This window comes from Berghia stephanieae, chromosome 1, assembly GCF_034508935.2.
Source record: "Berghia stephanieae isolate SIO BIC M18660-M18661 chromosome 1, UCSD_Bste_1.3, whole genome shotgun sequence".
Taxonomy (NCBI): Eukaryota; Metazoa; Mollusca; class Gastropoda; order Nudibranchia; family Aeolidiidae; genus Berghia; species Berghia stephanieae.
The window spans coordinates 137,655,399-137,673,026 of record NC_088360.1 but is presented as its reverse complement, the minus strand read 5'-3'; the positions used below and the strand labels follow the sequence as shown (position 1 = coordinate 137,673,026).

At 33.1% G+C, this 17,628-nt stretch overlaps 1 protein-coding gene across 1 annotated transcript in view; it reads left to right on the top strand.

Moving 5' to 3' along the window:
• The first annotated feature begins 720 nt into the window (after positions 1–720).
• LOC144963324 (uncharacterized) overlaps positions 721–17,628 on the top strand; it is a 37,958-nt gene continuing 21,050 nt past the window's right edge. The window contains exon 1 of the mRNA XM_078897254.1: positions 721–1,841. The gene's annotated coding sequence lies outside the window, so the exon portion shown is untranslated. The remainder of the gene's footprint in view (positions 1,842–17,628) is intronic.

Here is a 17,628-nt window from a genome sequence, read left to right as displayed (position 1 = left end):
CAGAAGAGAGAGAGAGAGAGAGAGAAGAGAGAGGAGAGAAGAGAAGAGAGAGAGAAGAGAGAGAGAGAGAGAGAGAGAGAGAGAGAGAGAGAGAGAGAGAGAGAGAGAGAGAGAGAGAGAGAGAGAGAGAGAGAGAGATGACTGAAGGATGGACAGGGGACACACACGGCTGTTGTGTTGTGTCGACAGCCTCATTGAAACTCGGCGGAGGGTCTTGTCCGCCCATCAGGGATTGTGGTGAGAGAACCTGTCACTGCTCGGATGTGAGCTGTCGCTATTCCTTCTCTCCTCCTCTTCCTCCTCCTTCTCCTCAAGCCCCTCATCCACTACCACCGCCATCACCACCACTCACCTCCGTCAGCGACATCCAACCAGCCTTTGGCGACACATACACACACGTAAATACACACACCCATACTACACGCTCACACATACAATCTCTCTCTCTCCCCCTCTCTCTAGACTCTCACACTCAAAATCGTGTGCGGTGAAAAATCAAAGCGACTCGGAGAACATCGTCTCCGCTCAGAAAAGTATCGATCGCTGGACCGTGACAGGCAGCCGCAGGCTCCGCCCACTGTCGGTGACAGTCAAAAGAAATCATAGAGCACACATAACACACGGGGCGGGGCTTGGGTAGACTTATGGTGTGTTGTAATTGGTTACCCATTGTCAACGCATATTCCCGCCCATAAATTTGAAGTGGTTGATAAATATATTGACGACAGTTCGTCCTATACCTGAGTGTATGTAGTAGTAGGGAAAAAAAGCAGCGAATGCTTTGAGTGAGGCTGGAACTAGCACATATTTTATGACAACAGTCCGTGTTTGTCTTGTGAAACCATCAGTGTAGAGTGTAGTGTTCCTGAGACTAGTTCATCATCGCTGCCCCAAGGCACATAGGGGCTATTGGACTATCTAGTTTAATCATATTAATAAATTTAGCAGGCGCGTAGAGAGAGAGTGAATGAGAGAGGGAGGGAGAGAGAAAGTGCAGAGTAGAGTGTGTGTGTTTGTGCCTTGTGCGACCAAACATTGGCATAAGGATTCGACACCAACATAGGCCATTACCAACATCAACAACATCAACATCATCATCATCATCTTCTTCATCATCGTTTGCTATTCGGACCGTCTCCGCGCATTCTTCAATTCAACACACCCTTCTGCTGTAAATATTTGTCCAAGAAATATTCCACAGATTAATATTTTGTGCTGATTCACTTTTCAACGAGCTTCGTGAGAAAATGACTTCGTAATTATGTTATTTATTACGACGTGATTCTAGTGTTAAAAATATTTAATAAAATATTTGTTCTAAAAAATTCGCTTAATTTTTTTTCTTCTTGTGGAATCGGAAAAAAATGATGTTGAATTTCAGTGAGGATATCAAAAATAATTCATGTGCAAAATGGACTGCCGTCATGCTCCAATGAATTTCATCGCCATTGATAACATCAATATCTCACCAAAAATTACAGAGACATCAAAAATGAAATCTCTAATAAGTTCCTAATTTTCAAACATCATTGAGACCAAAATTCTTGACCAAGAGGGAAATTCGCTCATCAAGTCTTCGCCAAATTTTTAACCGACCAAGCAAGAGAGAAAACCCGGTTACTAATAAATGCTTATAAATAAAATAAGTATATTTCATATATATATTGTGATGTGTGTGTCACCCGTGTTGGTATATTATGGGATGTGATATATTATTATTAGCCATTCTGTACCAACGTCATTCAAGCGGCGAGTAATATTCGTTGATTACAAACGGACTAGGACATATTTCACTTGGAATCAAAACACTTCCTTTCGGAATTCTTTCATTTCTACACCAGGTAAGTTTGTCAGCATAATATTATCCGAATTTAATATTATTATTATTATTATTATATTATTATTATTATTATTATTATTATTATTATTATTATTATTATTATTATTATTATTATATTATTATTATTATTATTATTATTATTATTATTATTATTATTATTATTATTATTACTCCCTTCAATACTGTCTTATATCATTCTTTCATTATTTATTTCATTTATTATCATCCATCATCTTGATCTATTTATTTTAATTTTATTCATCATATTTATCCATTTATTATTATTATTTTATTTCATTATTATCATTATTTATTATATTCATTATTCATTATTTATCATTATTTATTATTTTTATTTATTATTCTATTATATATTATTAAATTTTAAATCTATTATATATATTATTATATAATTATATGATGTATTATTATTATTATTATTATTATTATTATTATTATTATTATTATTTTATTACGTCCCGTTCAATACGTGTCTTAGTATTTTTGGTTTTATTTATTTATTTATTTATTTATTTATTCATCCCATTAGCTTTGTATCTATTTATTTTTAAAATATTATTTGCTCATAATGTTTATCCATTTATTTATTTATATTTTCTATTCATTCATTTACTCAAGTATTTATTTATTCATTCATTCATATTTTTACTCATCTATTTACTTAAGCATTTTTATTTATTTATCTCTATTATATATCTACACGTTCCAAGACCATTAATTCCTCCTTACATGGGATGATACAAATTATTGGGATATCAACGTAGAGTCAATGAACTGAATTACTTCCTCCTCCTTCTCGCATAATAGTCATAGCCGCGCTCTACATCTTATTCTGTCCACTGTGTATTAACTCACTCAATCCTAGAGCTTTTCGCTACTTTTCAAAATTGGAAAAAAAAAAGTATTAAAAATGAGCATGTAATAATATCATTAATATACCAAAAAAAATAAAAAAAACCAATAGCTTTGATTCTCCGCCTATAATTTGTCTCAGAAAATAAATGTAATGAGTAGGCATGGGATAAAAGTAACATGGGTAAACTACGGATATAGTCGGTGTTAGGATTGAGTGAGTTAACTCTCTCCTATCCACCCATTTTCAGGATTTGTCCTAAAACTTCATACCCAACTAACACAAAAATATTATTTTATTTATCACTCAAACGACATAATAGCAGTAAAGTTATTCCGATGCATAATTTCTTTAGCAGGACATGTTCTACAACACACTGTTCATTCTTTTAAATGTTATAATGTATCTAGACCGGTCGACAACAGAAATTTGAATAAGAAACATGTTGGTTGTATCGTAACAAAAGTGACGATTTTCCTGTAGTTGTTAAGGAGGGGGTTAATTAAAACGCCATCAAACAAACCGAATTCAACAGAGAAATTAATATCCCGTTGCAAATCTTGTATCTTATATTGCCCATCATTATTGAATACTTTTTTTTTTGTAAACCGATAGTTACTAGTCTATATTTAAAAAAAAAAAGATTAAATTTGTTTTTCACTGACATCTAAATAGTCACAATTCACGCAAGTTTAATTCTTGAAAGCTTGTTGATATACGGGGCACGGCGCTATATAAAAGCCATATATTATTTAATGTCTGTGGTAAGCGAAAATCCTATGATCTAAAATTGCTGCAGGTACCATAAAGATTAAACTCCTAAAACCAGATTTAATTTAAATGTAGTTTAATTGCTACACACCCTTAGGTGTGATTTATACATGAATGTCTCGAATACTGTAGTACCCGATCGTCAGTCGGTATGAAGGCTATTGTTATAAATCCCTCTTTTCTTGCGTTACATACAAAAACAAAACAACCTAATGGTGATAAAATATGATGATGATGAATAATAATAATAATAATAATAATAATAAAATAATAATAATATAATAATTAATAATATAAAATAATAATAATTAATAATAATAATAAATAATAATAATAATAATAAATAATAATAATATAATAATAATAATAATAATAATAATAATAATAATAATAATAATAATAATAATAATAATAATAAATAATAATAATAAAAAATAATAATAATAATAATAATATAATAATAATAATAATAATAATAATAATAATAATAATAATAAATAATAATAATATAATAATAATAATAATAATAATAATAATAATAATAATAAATGTTTTTCTATTTCAATGGTAACAAAAGCCAAGGCATCATCTTTTATTTCGGAATGCATCGGATTTTGAAGAATTAATTGATATCAAATTGATCTTAACTTTTAAACATATTTATTTCTAAAGGGGAAACATACTATAAATATTTGGTCAATTTTTACTTTTTAAAAATTATCTTTGACGACATATTAATCATTTCTGTCAATATAAATAACAATTCAACGCAAACTTCATGAGTTTTGAATTTATTCTTGAGCACCTGGTTTACTGAATGATTAATAAATTACTAGAAATTATGGAAGACACTTGTGTACCTTAACTATTACAATAAAAGGTGTTATGATTTTGAGAACAGAGTTATTGTTTGGTGATGACTTTTTATTCAAAGATATGGAGTCACGAAAGATAGAATTAATTTGAAGGTCTTTTTTATCGTTTTTTATTTTTATTTTTTTGCCATCCAAGTTTATGAGTAATTCTCACTAAACTGTATTAACCAGACTCTAGACGTTTATGGTTACACATAATTATTTTGCGAGCTTCGTCGCCAAACGCAAACTATCTTTTGCGTACTGGTAGGAGAGAATTATTTGCCTCATAAACTTATTGTTCAAAGTTACGGAGCCCAAACAGCTAACAAGTTTGGAGAGAATTTGCCTCATAAACTCAATAAATCGATGCATTGTTTATTTTATAAAAATCTGATCTATTTACTTGATTAATTTTGGTTTGGTTTTGGTTGATAAAGCATTCATTTCAGCTCCTAATTTACACGAGAAACAAAACACTAGATTGTAAGATATTGTTGTATAATATTCACCGTTAACGTTTTATGATTAGACAATAGTTATATATTTTTAAACTCTTGAATATTATTCAAACTTAAGGGAGCCCCGATATTTGACGTAATTTTTTGTTCAGTGTCAGGCTATAGATAGAACGAAGTTGACATCACTCGGGTCTTTGTTATTGTTTTTCTTACCATCCGCGTTTGTAAGTAATTCTCACTAAACTGTATTTACCAGACTATAAACGTTAAACGTACACAGAGTTTGTGTGTTGGTCCGTTATACTTCCTGATGGCAATGTTGTGAGCTTCTTAGCCAAGCGCATACTATCTATAAGTTTACAATGGCTAGGCCCCGGTAACCTAGTTGGAAGAGCATGAGACTGTTCTCCTCAAGAGACTGGTATTGGTTCCTTGCCTCGATTCCTTGTTATAATTCGACAACAGTTATAATATAATTCGCAGTGGATATTTTTACAGTCCCGTAAAGACGGTATCTACTCAGATCTATTTTTACTGTTCCATATGATTCAATATATATTATGTAGCACATCCATTCATGCGATTTCTCTTTTCTCTTAACTAAATCAAGTACCTTGGTCCAGGCAGCTCCACACTGCTGAAGTACTGCCTTGCCTCAGAAATTGTGTCAACTTCCTGACCTAAGTTAGACCTGCATTGATAGGTCCTTTTCTGAGGATGGAATTTTTGGAGAGGTCGGTCTTGGAGCTCACCTGGATCAGCATCCACCACAATCCAATGGCAGAATCAACTGTAAAAATATGTCTGAGTACCGTCTTAAGGGACTGTAAAAATAGTCATCGCGTATTTAATTTGAATACGCTTCCACAGTCGTAACGTCACTTCCCTCGGGACGTAATGACGCATGGTAACTTAGTAACTGGCTCTAAACTATTGGAACAATGGCGGACACCCTAACGAAAGATTTCTCCGACGAGCATAAAAGCGTATCCAGAGGAAAACAAACAAACATAATATCTGATCATATTTTGACTTCACACATTCTTATCACAAGACATATGAAAAGTTCTAGACAGCATGAAGAATAAAAAGTACAGATTTTCTTTGTTTAGAACCACGATGGCCGCCGTTGCTGGGCGACGTGACATCAGACTATTGAATCCAATTAAATTTTCAAAGGTATGGGGTCTCGGTAGCCTTGCATGCCAGGAAAGCACTACTTACTTCATGAACCCCCAATCAAGAGACTGGAATGGCTTCCTTGTTAATGATTTGGCAGCAGTTATTTAATTTGGTATAATATAACTATTCAATGGTTAGGGAGGAGTCCCGATAGGCTCTGTTAGGAAAGCATGGCGTGCCTCGTAAACAAAGAGACAGACTTGTTTGTGGTTCCAACGGATTGTTTTATTTATTTATTTATTTATTTATTTATTTATTTATTTATTTATTTATTTATTTATTTATTTATTTATTTATTTATTTTATATTTATTTTATTATTTATGTTTCTATTTATTTATTTACTTATTTGATGAAATATGATCCATTGTAAATCAGCAGATATAGGTTGGTAAGATAAAGCGAAAAGCACTTTTGTTATAGACTAGCGTCCTATCCAAAGGACAGTAAGTAATCGTTACCGTGCGAAAGCCGGGTTAACCTCCCCCCTTCCTCCCTCCCTCCGTCTTTAAGGCCTTTTATGTATGTCTCTGAAGAGACTAGTTTATATACAAAGATAAGGGATGACCATTATAACATAGTTGTTGAAAGCTCTTAAGCAGTGTTAGTCACGAGCCCTTCACACAGTCAGCCAAACCACGAGATTCGAGATAATTCTCAATACCGTTCGTAGTTGTATTGTAGTTTTTAAAAGCTAAATCGTTAATCTCTTTCTTGCCTTCGAGTGTTGTGTATACGTCATTCAATTCGAGTGGGGAAATTATGCTATTAATAGAATGGAAAATATCACATTATGAGCATGGCACACTGACTTGACTCGCACCCTGAAGCAAAAATCTTTAGAAAAATCTTTTAAATTGGAAACAAAAAAATAAACAAACAAACAAACAAATAATGAAAAAAAAAACAGTAAAAAAAAAAAAAAAGAAAACAAAAATACAAGGGAAATTCGATCGAACCCCGGGATAGCGTAGATCGTACATAATAGATAACAGCACACTTACTTAGCTAAGTACATTGTAAACTACAAAAGGTGAATGATATAACAATAGGAAATTACTGTTAAATAAATCAGTTGCACTGTGTTACTACATTTACAACGTTGATAAACATCTCTATCCGTGCTTTAACCAGTCATAATCTGTCGTACACTGGAAAAACTCGTATTTAAAAAAAAAGATTTGGTCAGAAAATCCGTCCTTCAAATTATATATCGATTAATTTAAATATGATCCTCATCTTGGCAAACACTCTCAAACCTGGGACTTGACATATATAGTCTTTCTTCAGTCCCAGGTTTAAGAGTTTTATTTCCCATTACGAGGGGTCATTGAAATAGATATTTGAAGGACAGGTTTTCTGGCCAAATTTTTAAACATAAAATTTTCAAGAGCACGACATGATATTTTTTTTAAAAAGTAGGTGAGGTCGTGTGAATGACATGCGTATGTCTTGATCGATACGAGAAACATCTTATGATATAATATTGGAGAAAGATTATTTTTAAACCATCAAAACAAACACAAAAAAAACAAGTATGTACACAAAACACGGACCTATTTCAATGTGCTTTTCGGTGTCCATAATATAATATATAATAAATATAATATAATATAATATATATATAATAAATATAATATAAATAATAAATATAATATAATATAATATAATATATAATATAATATAAATAATATAATATAATATAATATAAATACCAATACTATTCTATTTATGATCTTTTCTTCATTTTTTTTTTGGTTAAAAAATAAAGATAATCATATAGATTATTATTATATATTATTCATCATCATCATCATCATCATCATCATCATCATCATCATCATCATCATCATCATCATCATTCATCATATTATTATTATTATTATTATTATTATTATTATTATTATATATTATTATATTATTATTATCATTATTATTTTCATTGCAGTAAATAATATGCCTCTTTCACTGTTATTTTCCCCCCCTTATATCACATAATATATAACTATCAATCTAACCGAAGAGGCAGGCATAATATAATACAAGTTATTAAGCGCACCTAGTAAATTCATAAATTTAAGTAAAAGGTTATAGTCCGAAACGTTGCCCTACTCACACAATCTCTTTTGTAGTAAATCGACGGTAGCGTCCATCCATCATACTCACTTCCAACTTTTATCATAATTTGATTTATTGTTTTGCTTAGTATTAAGATTATATTTCATCAAAGAACTCAGAATTCAGTTTTAGGTGGTTGGTAGTCCATTCAATTTCTAAAAAAAAAAAAAAACAAACCCCCCCCCCCCCCCCCACAAAAAAAAAAAAAAAAAAAAAAACCCCCCAAAAAAAAAAAAAAAAACCCCCCCCAAAAAAAAAAAAAAACCCCCCCCCCCCCCCCCCAAAAAAAAAAAAAAAAACAACCAAAAAAAAAAAAAAAAAATAAAAAAAAACAAAAAAAAAAAAAAAAAAACAAAAAAAAAAACAAAACAAAAACCCCCCAAAACAACCCCCCCCCCCCCCCCCCAAAAAAAAAAAAAAACCAAAAAAAAAAACAACAAAAAAACAAAAACAAAAAAAAACCAGTCAAATAAATAAAACAAAACAAAGCTACCATCCTCTTTTATCATTTGATACATTTCAGACATGTACTTTATCAAAGAAACTCAACCATACACAGTATATATTATCTTTGAAAGGATAATGATGATTGCATACAAATATAAGGTTACGAAACACGAATTTGATCATGAATGACACGTCTGTATCTACAGATAATTTCATCTAATATTTTGGACTCAAATCTTTTTGCAGAATAAAAAGAAACAAAAAAAAACAACAAAAAAAAACAACAAACAAACAACTACTTACTGGTTTATCATCTGATAAGTTTACAATGATAATAATAATAATAATAATAATAATAATAATAATAATAATAATAATAATAATAATAATAATAATAATAATAATAATAATAATAATAATAATGCTGAAAACTTAAATAGCGCTATAACTCCGAGACACCACTCTAAGCGTTTTTTATCAAAAAGCCCAGCAACCACTGAGTAGTATACGCTCTGAAAGGGTAATATTTTTTTTTTAAAGGTTAAAGTCCGAAACGTTGATCTTTCTACACCTTTCATACACCACCACTATTGATTCTCCCCCTTTTATGATATTATAAAATACAAGAAAACTACCCAGTACCTAGTTTTTCATTGGATCTGAATAAAACAGTTGATCAAAGAGCCAAACTACCCAGTAATATCTGCCCATTTCTCTAGCTGTGAAAGGGAAATAAATAGACATGATTTTGACTGGATATTGACTCCCCCCCCCCCTCCCCCCCCCCCCCCCCCCCCCCCCCCAAAGCAAAAAATTGATTTATCCTTTGATTAAAAAAAAAGAAAGTTGTTTTGGGGTATTAAATGTTTCTATATGTCCATAATAATATTTGTATATTTATCCAAACATTTTATCTATTTCGCTCCAATCTGGGAACGGGTGATAATGATAACCCATTTCGGAAAGCCAAGCGTTTGTTTATATTATTATTACATTGTAGTATGAACTTCCATCCATCCATCCATCCATCCATCCATCCATCCATCCATCCATCTATCCTGCTGCAAGTTTTCTCGCCAAACACAACCAGCCACCCATGCCTCACATAATATTATCATCATTATTATTATTATCATTATTATCATAATAATCTTCTTCTTCAGCAATTTTATTTCCCAGCAACCAAAATTGCTTTTTTCTCTTCTTCTTCTTCTTACCCCCCCCCCCCCCCCCCTCTCTCTCTCTCTCAACCTTTTTCATTCTTTTATTTTTTTTCGTGTTAAAATACAAATTCAATGAACGGTATAGCCTAAGGCCAGTATGTAGCCAGAACATAATGTCAAAGCTATACAGCCAAATTTTGACAAAATCACATTTTAAAATTTTGGCTAGAAATACTTTTACTACCTATATCGATCAATTAAAATGACACACAACTTGTCAACATTTTTCAAACCCGGACTTCAGAGGAATCTCTGAAGTCTCGGGTTTGAAAAAATTTGACACGTTGTGTGTCATTTTAATTGATCGATATAGGGAGTAAAAGTATTTCTAGCCAAAATGTTAAAATGTGAATTGTGAGATTTTGGCCGTGTAGATGATGATAGAGAGTGCTAGCAAAATGAGAGACATCTGCCCAGGTCGATATTAGCGTCAGGCTTTTTTATCATTAGAAAGTAGGAAATAGGATGACTAGAGTTATTGAGTTGTGTCTATGGAGTGTTCTTCATTCTACAGTGTATACACTATTATTATATATGTCTGTATTATGTATGTAGAATGATCATAGTAATATTGTAGGTTTTTGGGTGAGAATGGCGATAATGCTGGTTTTGTGGATGTAGCAGCGGTGGTGGTGATAATGACTTTTTTTTTATATAGCGCATAGCTCAATATCCACTAAACGTCCTCAAATAGCCTTACAAAGGAATCTTGACCGACAGCAGCACGTAACATGTAACATCGAAACATTACGCTTGCACAATTACATCCCCCCCCCCCCCCCAAACAGGACAACGCTGCTAATGGTCGGGTATTCATTTTGCACTTGAGTACGGTGAGAGAATGTGAGTAAAGACCATTTTCTGAGGTCTCAATTATGAGCCGAGCGAGGCTCGACCTAAGGAGCTTCCGATCCGAAAGGGAGTGTCATACCACTAGACCACGTAGTCGCACGATGAAAATGTTATGATGGCTGCAGTGCTATTTACAGCGACGTTATTAATAATGTCAATGATAACTAATATATGATAATAACAACAATTATAACGATAATAATGATAACCCTAATGATGATAATAATATAAATCAAATCAAAATGATACCAATAATGACGATGATGATGATTACAATATGATCATGATGATGAAATATAATAATATAATATAATAATAATAATAATAAATAATAATAATAATAATATAATAATAATAATAATAATAATAATAATAATAATAATAATAATAATATAATAATAATAATAATAATAATAATAATAATAATAATAATAATAATAATAAAAATAATAATAATAATATAATAATAATAATAATAATAATAATAATAATAAAAAAAAATAATAATAATAATATAATAAATAATATAATAATAATAATAATAATAATAATAATAATAAAATTACGACGACGACGATGATGACGGTGATGATGATTATGATGACAGCAGCTATGAGGGAGGGGGGGGGGGAGAAGGGATGAGCTAGAAAAAGAGTAGATAGATACAGATCAATGCATATTATAATATCTCTGTTCACCATAGATAGTAATTTCCAATCTATATTGGGCTGCGGTGCTGTGCGGTGTGACACGGCGCGGACCTTCACGGTGCCGAACACTAACACTCACTAACACCTCATCCCTCGTAATATACTTGCTCTTCTAATCAATATTATTATTATAGTCAGTGAACACAGCAGCTATGCCACATCAAAACGCACACATTATCAACATAGCATGAGCATAATGGCAATATAATAATGATAATAATGGAGCATTTCACATTATAGTAGTATAGCCCCAGAGCGGGATATTTCCAACATTATAATACACATAGGGCTAAATGGGTGGGTGGTCTTTATATTATTGTACAAGCTTGGTCTGTTTGAATCAGTGTGTTATAATAATATATAAGTGTGCTATAATATTATAATATATTGTTTCGGCCGGCGTGGCTCAGCGGTACGGTCTTTGCTTCGTATCTGAAAGGTACGGAGTTCGAATCCCCCCCCCCCGCGCGCTGTGTGGCCGAGAGCAAGTCACCTTGTCTTAGCTCAGTTTGTAGCGCTGCACTGCGGCTGACGCCTGAGTTATTCAAGTCTTTCCTGGGAATAGACCCTAAAGATAAATTTCCACTATGGGATGAAAAAATGTGAATTTTATTTGTGTTTATTTTATATTGTTAGAATGGATAAATGAACATAGGGTATGATAACATATTTTGTAAATGTAAACAAATAAGTACATACAATCAAGATTTCATAAACAACCGTGTACTTACGTGGAAGTAAATAACACACATACATACACACACACATACACACACATACGTACTATAGCTGGGTCTGTTTGATCTGGTGGAAAGTACTTTGCGAGAGAATAGACTTCCTTTCCAAAAGGGTAGCAAGCATTTATTTGCTATTATTGTCCGTTTCACCCAATAGAAACACGGATAAACTCCGGCTCCCTGGGCCGCATGGGCTCTGAAAGACGTATTTACTACACACGTACTCACACTAACCTACACATACACACAGACGTACAAAAAAAAAAAAACAACAGGGTTTGATGCTCTGGTCTGTAATGATATGCTCGTGTGTCGAAAATTAATGACTATCGGAAAACTACACTACCGGGTTGTATAATTAGTTACAAAATATAATACCCTTTCGAAATACTGGCCAGGAAAAGGTCAACAAACTCTCTATAGATAGTATGCGGTTGGCTAAGAAGCTCACAACATTGCCATCCGGAAGTATAACGGTCCAACACACAAAACTATGTGTAACCTTAAACGTTTATAGTCAGGTTAATACAGTTTAGTGAGAAGTACTCATAACAAAGACCAGAAGTACTCATAACAAAGACCAGAGTAACGTCATATTCGTTCTATCTATAGATCGAACGAAGTTGACGTCACTCAGGTCTTTATTATTGTTTTTTTTTTTCTTGCCATCCATGTTTATGAGTAATTATTCTCACTAAACTGTATTAACCAGACTATAAACGTTTAAGGTTACACATAGTTTTGTGTTGGTCCGTTATATTTCCGGATGGTAATGCTGTGAGCTTCTTTAGCCAAGCACATACTATCTATAGAATGGATAGTATGCGCTTGGCTGAGAAGCTCATAACATTGCCATCCGGAAGTAGAACGGACCAACACACAAAACTGTGTGTATCCATGAACGTTCATAGTCAGGTTAATACAGTTCAGTGAGCATTACTCATAAACGCGGATGGCAAAAACCAATAACAAAGACCAGAGTGACGTCATCTTCATTCTATATATAGATTATGTAGCAGCCAATACTGACGCCTCTGAAGTAACACATCCTTTTTAAAAAAAAACATTTTAGCCAGGAAAAAAAAATTAACTTAAATAAAATTGACGGCTTTATATTTAAGAGAAGAAGATTCTCAGCTTGTAAATAAAATCTTAAACCTGATAATTTAAAGAGGTCTCGGGTTTAAGACATTTTAGCACTTGGAAGTTATTTATTGATCAATAAATTAGAAGTAAACAGTTTTCTGGCCAAAAATGACAATAATGTGTTTGGCCAGAACATAGCAAAGTAGTCGTAATAGTAGTAGAACTCATATTATGCTCAAGGCGATGTTCAGTATTAAAATAGATCATAATATCATAATACAGGGTTGAGAATGGGAAGGTTGGATGGATATGGGAGTAGGGTGGAGATAGGAACTTACTAGACTCATGCAAGCTTATTGATACTATGCGTTTTGTGAACAAAAACTCACAACATGCTCAAGCCGAATATTACTTCTAGGTACCAACACACAAAACCATATTTTGTAACCTTAAATTAAACCTTCCCTGACTGGTTAATATAGTTTAGTAAGAACTACTCATAGCTGGTTTTAAAAAAAAAACGAGAGAGAGAGAGAGAGAGAGAGAGAGAGAGAGAGAGAGAGAGAGAGAGCGGAGGGGGAGGAGGAGGAGGAGAGAGAGAGAGAGAGACCTAGGACTTCATAATATACTCTATAGATGTCACTGATCAACACTCATTCGGCCAGATCTAACGAATTCAGCTACCCATTCACTGCTGAGTGGACAAGGGGAGGGGGGGATTGGTGTCTGGAGGAGGGAAAAGGGTGGGGGGGGGGGGGATAATCATTTACTGCACATTGGATTGATAACGGTTCGTTTCTTCGCGCGTGAAACCAGTGCTCTGTCAACTGAACTAACTGTTGGGATCTTGTGCTCAGTCAATATCTCTTCTTTTTTTTTTTTTTACTCTCCATTTCTCACAGGTTAATGAACTTTGATATGTTGATGTTACTACTACTACTAATAATAATGATAATGATAATAATAATAATAATAATAATAATAATAATAATAATAATAATAATAATAATAATAATAATAATAATTAATAATAATATGATGATGATGATGATTATAATAATAATGATAATAATAATATATTAATAATAATAATGATAATAATGATAATAACAATAATAATAATAATGATAATAACAATAATGACTATGATGTTAATAATAATATAATAATATAATAATAATAATAATAATAATAATAATAATAATAATATAATAATAATGATAAGATAATAATAACAATAATAATAATATAATAGTAATACTAATAATAATAATAATAATAATAATAATAATAATAATAATAATAATAATAATAATAATAATAATAATAATAATAATAATTTACAATTACGCTTTATAGCAATCATGTTCCATAGTAAATCTGGCATTCACGACACACGGATGTCGCTCAATCTCATCATCAACAGTGTGGCCAAACTTCTGTGAGTAGCTAAATTTTATCAGCCCTCTAGTTTTCTTTAGCTTCTTCGCCGATCCAAGCTGCTCTGGTTTAAGATTCGCATAATATTATTTCAGAGGTGATTTCATTTCATTTGTGTTATTATATTCTATTATTTAATTTAATAAATAAAATAAAATTCCCTTTATTCATCCCCAAGGGGAAATTAATTTGTCTTTAGGGTCTATTCCAAGGGCAGACTGGAAGAACCCAGGCGTCAGCCGCAAAGCAGCGCCGCAAATTGAGCTAGGACAAGGTAATTTCCTCAAGGCCACACAGCACTAAATGATTAGATTTAAAGAAATATGTACTGACAAGACATAGACAATAATTAAGTAATGAATGTTTCCGAGATTTGAGGGATGAATTTGACACAATTGAGAATTCAATGACAATTTTTGAAATGAATCAGAAAATTGGAGTGTCCGCCCTCCCCCCCCCCCTCCCCTAGAAAAAAAAAATAATCCAAATAAAACAACGAATAAGAAAAACAAACAAGATAAAGTACCTCAAAACAAAAACAATAAAACATCCTCCTCTTCCTCCTCCTCCTCCTCCTCCTCCTCATCCTCCTCCTCCTCCTCCTCCTCCTCATCATCATCATTATCATCATAATCATCATCATCATCATCATGGGGCAGCATAGCTCAGCGGTATGGTCTTTGCATCGTACACGTAGTTTGCGGCGCTGCACTGCGTCTGACGCCTGGGTTATTCCAGTATTCCTTTGGAATAGATCCTTCAGACAAATTTACCCATTTGGGATTATTAAAGGGAATCATCATCAACCTCGTCATCCTCTTCCTCCTCCTCCTCCTCCTCCTCCTCCTCATCATCATCATCATCATCATTATCCTCTTCCTCCTCCTCCTCATTATCATCATCATCATCATCATCATCATCATCATCATCATCATCATCATCATCATCATCATCATCACCATCACCACACCTCCCCACCCTCGCCTCATCACCACCTCTACAACAACCAATCCCCCCCCCCTCCTCCCCCCCTCCCCCCCCTCCCCCCCCTCCCCCTCCATAAAAGACCAGCTCACACAATCCACACCTCCAGCCAGGGTCGTCGCCAGTCAGATCTCGCCCACCAGTCATGTGGAACCACCCAATTCGATGGTTACACACAAAGACATAATGAACTCGCGCATCAAGTCGGTTGTGTTTCAATCTTCCTCGACGCGTAGCCTATCCGTTGTTGATTATAGGAAGATAAAACACACTTCATTGAAGAATCACCGCTCTGCTAGGGGTCATGAGGTCACACAATCAATGTGCCATTTAATTTATTTTAAAATTTTAAACGTCCTGAAAAAAATCAGTTGAAATAGAAGGAACGAATTTGACGTCACTTAGCTCTTGCATCAAGTCGGTTGTGTTTCAATCTTTCTGGACACGTCGCCTATCCGTAGCTGATCATAGGAAGATAAAACACACTTCATTGAAGAATCACCGCTCCGCCAGGGGTCATGAAGTCACATAATCAATGTGTCATTTAATTTATTAAAAAAATTTAAAGGTCCTGAAAAAAAATCAGTTGAAATAGAAGGAACAAATTTGACGTCATTTAGCTCTTGAATCCAATCGACTGTGTTTTGATCTTCCTCGACGCGTAGCCTATCTGTTGCTGATCATAGGAAGATAAAACACACTTCATTGAAGAATCACCGCTCCGCTAGGGGTCATGAGGTCACATAATCAATGTGTCATTTAATTTATTTAAAATTTCAAATGTCCAAAAAAAAATAAATAAATAATAATTCAGTTGAAATAGAAGGAACGAAATTGACGTCACTCTTCCCCTTGTCATTGTTTATAGATAGTATGCGCCTGGCTCAGAAGGGGTCGTTCTCATTGCCGTCCGGCGTCCCAGAGAATCCGTCCGGATGTCATCTAAAGCATTCTCAAGTTATCCGGAGGCCCTCAGACGTGTACGAAACTTTCCAGAAAGCTCCTCGTTCTGCGCAGGACGGCTCCGGACGGCAATTAGTATTTTTAGATGACCTCCGGACGGCTCTCCTGTAATTATCACTTAACCACACTATAAAAGTTTATGGTTACACCTACTTTTGTATGTTAGTCCGTTACACTTCTGGATGGCAATGCTGTGAGGCTCTTTGCCAAGCGCACACTATCTATAGAGAGGCTCGAACCCAGGACCTTCTGATCCGAAAGCGAGTGTCATACCACTAGATCACATAGCAGCATAGTCATAAAATAACAAGATCACTGTGAAAATCAATAACATTACGACGCTAACGAAATTTGACTGGGTCCTTTTTTGAGGGATTTTTTTTTCCTTTTGAGACAAATCGTTTTCAATCGCAATTTGCTGAGGCTCCGACCGACGTGTACATATATACAGGTCTGACATCCGAACGCAGTTATGGGCCGAGTTTAACATTGTTGTAATGGACATTATTTTACGTCATTTTTTTTTTTTGAGATTCCAATTACAACATTGAACCCATAATGAATTGGGTTATCAGACCTGCAAATACGTGCACGTCGGCTCCGATGGAATATTTTATAAAACAAAGCTTAACATTAACATTTCTAATATATTTTTTTTCTTCTCATTTTAATAGCTTTTTAAAACACTCATTGGAAATAATTGAATGCACTGAATGAAGTAGGTGTAAAATGGACGGTGATAAGAATGAATTAAAATATGCTTGATGGTTATAGATTCAAAAGTTATCAACCAGATCTTCTCAACAATGCATACATTATTATAAAAATAGAAAAACGGTTATCTATATTAATTAACGACAAAATAACCAAAAAAAAATATATATAAATAAATGAAAATGAATAAACAAAAAGCTGACAAATTATAAATGGGAACTAAAACCTCAACAATGAATAAATTATAATAACAATAGAGAAATAGTAATCTATATTAATTAACGAAAAGATAACGAAATAGATAGATAAATAAATAAATAAATAAATAAATAAATAAATAAATAAATAAATAAATAAATAAATAAAAATAAAT